This window comes from Anopheles funestus, assembly GCF_943734845.2.
Source record: "Anopheles funestus chromosome X unlocalized genomic scaffold, idAnoFuneDA-416_04 X_unloc_135, whole genome shotgun sequence".
Lineage (NCBI taxonomy): Eukaryota > Metazoa > Arthropoda > Insecta > Diptera > Culicidae > Anopheles > Anopheles funestus.
Window position 1 is genome coordinate 33,728 of NW_026045078.1, and position 3,773 is coordinate 37,500.

A 3,773-nucleotide genomic window follows, 5' to 3' on the forward strand; every position below is an offset into this window, starting at 1 on the left:
GGTTTTTGGAGGCCAGTTTCCTCCCACCACCCCCTCGATCCACCCACCATCGGATAGGGCTCGGTCGGGCGCGTCGATCGATTCGTGGATCGCCAGGATCGGTCCATAAACGGCTGAGTTCTGCTATTTGGAAAAATCCGTTTGGTGGTGTTAGTGTGCGAGTGCATTAGTGTTAGTGCGGAAAAACATTTTATTGCACAACTTCGTGAAAAGTGGACCGATTGGGACGGGTAGCACTTCGTTCGAAGCGTCTCGGCAAGACGCGTCGATACGTGTCTTCAACGGGTCAATCGGGCCCATAGTGCGGTGGCCAGAGTGCGGGACATATTCGACCGTGTGTGTGTGAAAATCGGTGGCCAAATCGTGCACCACTTCGTCAGTTTTCGTCGGATCCGGACGTGTGACACCTCCCTGGAATCGTCTTCGCGAGAGCCAGCTTTTGCCGTACCAGGGGGGGCGATCCAGTGAGCGGCCCCGGAACTGGGTTTTGTGTGTGTGTGTGTGCGAGCGGAATTTTCATTTGTGCACCGTTTCGGAACCGCTGGTCCGATTTGGACGTCCGACACCTCGTTGGATTCGTCTCGGCGAGACCTACTTGCTGCCATCAATCCGGAGTCGATCAACGGAGAGGCAAGTAAGTCGATTCTTTTTCATTAGGGTTTGCTTGGCACCTGGGGAAGCCAAGCACCATGGACGGTGCAAGGTCTTTGCGGTCGAGGACCTTGTCGACGGACGAGAGGGTTGCGCCGACGAATCGTCCTTCATTGCAGCCGCGAGTGCTGCTTACGAAGTCGTCGATGCCGGTCGTCAAGGAGACGACCTCTACCGGTTCTGCAGCGCAACGCGACGAGGAGATGCGCGAGCTTCGTCGAACCAACGAGGAGCTGCGGGCCATGCTCGCCAAGCTGCAAGAGGAGCTGTCCCTCTTCCGGGTCCAGATGGCGTCAGCAGAAGCGAATGCTCGTCGCGATGCGGAGGTGGCACTCTCGGCGGCTGTACGTCGGGAGGAAATAGCGGCGGCGGAAATCGCCGCACTTCGAGAGGCACAACGGCTGGATCGTGAGGCTCATCGGCGCGAGCGTGACGCGCTTAATGAGCTCATTTTGCAGGTGGTCGGAGGTCAGCAGCAGCTGGGCGAGCCGATACGCGCCTCTGTGGCTTATTCGCCGACCCCAATGCCACGGCGTCGGATGGAGCAGCAGCAGAGTGAGCAGCAGCGTGGGCAGCAGCAGCAGCGACAGCGACAGCAGGTTGCGGTGACGGCTATGGTGGAGCCGTCTCCGGACCAGGATGGCGGCTCGTGGACTGAGGTGGTGCGCCGTAAGCCGGCACGTCAATCAGCGAGTATGCAGCAGCAGCAGTGGCCGCAGCTGCAACAACAACGGGCGAAGGTCCAGCGACAGGCGGTTGCAGGACCATCGTCACAGCAGCCCCAACAACAGCAGGGGCAACAGGCTTGGCGTAGCCAGCCTGCAACACGACGAGGCGGAAGGCGTCAACGGCAGCGAAAGACTAAGCCGGACGCAATTGAGATCGCTCCAGCTGAGGGACAAACCTGGACCGAGGTTTACCAGGTTGTGCGTGGGGCTCCAGAGATGGTGAAGTATGCAGATGCCCTTGGAGTCGGACGACGCACCACACGCTCCCGACTTGTTATGGAGCTGAAGGAGAGCGCGAACGCTGCAGAGGTGCTGCAGTGCATCCAAGACGTGTGCGCGAAGGCGGAACTGCCGGCATCAGCACGCTTGGTGACTCCCACGGTCGACATCCGGATGGACGCGGTCGACCCTTTAGCGGAGGAGTCACACGTGGCGAAGGCACTCTCCGAGCTATGCCAGCACACCGTGGAGGAGACTTCGGTTCGGCTGCGACCAGCGTGGGACGGCACGAAGGTGGCGATAGCGCGGGTGACAACGAAGGCGGCAGAGGAGCTGGACGGGAAGTTTGTCAAAATCAAGTACACGTCCTGCCTGATCCGGAAGGTGGCTCCAATGCAGACGCGGCAGCAACGTTGTTACAAGTGTCTGGAGATGGGACACGTCCGGGCAGCGTGCACGAGCGAGGTCGATCGCTCGGCCAGCTGCATTCGATGCGGGAAGCCAGATCATCAGGCGAAGAGCTGCACGGCGGAGGTGTGCTGTGCCGTGTGCAGCGGCCCGCATCCGGTCGGTCATCTGACGTGCCGGCGCTAAAGGTGCTGCAGATCAACCTTGGGCGGAGCAGGACAGCTCAGGACCTGCTGATGCAGACGGCTCGCGAGCTGGATGTTCAGGTGGTGCTCGCCTGTGAGCTGTATCGGCCGCCTCGAGATGATCCGCGATGGGCTGTTGATGAGGAGTTGAGCGTGGCGATCGTCGCAACGGGGGCTTACCCCATCCAGCGTCTGTGGGGAAGCGTCGTCCCGGGATTGGTGGTTGCCACGATAGCGGGAGTCACTTTCGCCAGCTGCTACGTGTCGCCCAGCAGTGGTTCGGAAGACTTCGAGGAGTTTCTTGGTGCGGTGGAGGTGTCGCTGGTGGGACATACAACATCAGTCCTGGCTGGGGACTTCAACGCCTGGAACGAGGAGTGGGGGAGTGCGCGCACTACCCGGAAGGGGCAGGAGCTCCTAAGCGTGGTGGAGCAGCTGGCGCTGCAGACGCTGAACCGTGGCAACGTGCCCACCTTCAAGGGCAACGGGGTTGCGCGGGAAAGCGTCATCGACGTCTCCTTCGCCAGCCAATCCATTGTGCGGCCGGACTCATGGCGCGTGCTTAACCGCTTCTCCGGCAGCGATCACGCGTACATCGAGTTCCAGGTGGAGGTTCCGGGTCAACGGAACAAGCGACGTGGCCAGCAGCACCAAAGCCAAGCAGCAGCCAGCGACGGGACAGCCAGGCATGCCGGAACTCGGTGGAAGACGACGCAGTTCGTCCGGAAGAGCTTTGACATCGCCCTCACAGTCGGCCGTTTCGGACAGGTCGACACTCCGGAGGGGCTGGTTGGCGGACTCACTCGGGCGTGCGATGAGACCATGGAGAGAGTACACGGGGCTACCTTCCACCGCAAGCCCCAGGTGTACTGGTGGTCTCCGGACATCGAGCGCTTGAGGGAAGAGTGCGAAGCAGCGGAGGCAGCCCATCGCCGGGCTCAACCGTCGGAGCGTGCTGTGACGTCTGCCGGACTGCAGGATTGTCGTCGTTTGCTGCAGGCCAGTATCCAGAACAGCAAGGAGAGCAGCCTTCAGGAGCTGATCGACGGCGTCGAGGCTGAGGTGTTCGGTCTCGGGTACAAGGTTGTGCGAGCGAAGCTTCGCGGCCGGGCGCCACCGGAAACGGACCGAGCTGTTCTTGGTCCGATCGTCGACGCCTTGTTCCCGGAGCATCCAGCGTTCGAGTGGCCGGACATCGAGGCAAGCACCGCCTCACACGTCGCTCTGAGGCCGGTCACGAGCTCGGAGGTCCTGCTGCTGGCTGAGCGGATGGCGTCGTCCAAGGCGCCAGGGTTGGACGGCATCCCGAACACTGCGGTGAAGGCAGCGATGCGGAAGCACCCGGAGGTCTTCGTGGACGTGTACAACCAGCTGCTCGAGCGAGGCGAGTTTCCTGCGTCGTGGAAGGAGGCTCGACTTGTGCTGATCGCGAAGCCGGGCAAGCAGCCGGGCGACCCGTCATCATATCGTCCGCTGCTCATGCTGGGAGCGGTCGCCAAGGGGTTCGAGCGGGTGATCCTGGATCGACTGAACGACCACTTGGAGAACAGCGATGCTCCGCGACTGTCGCCAAGGCAGTACG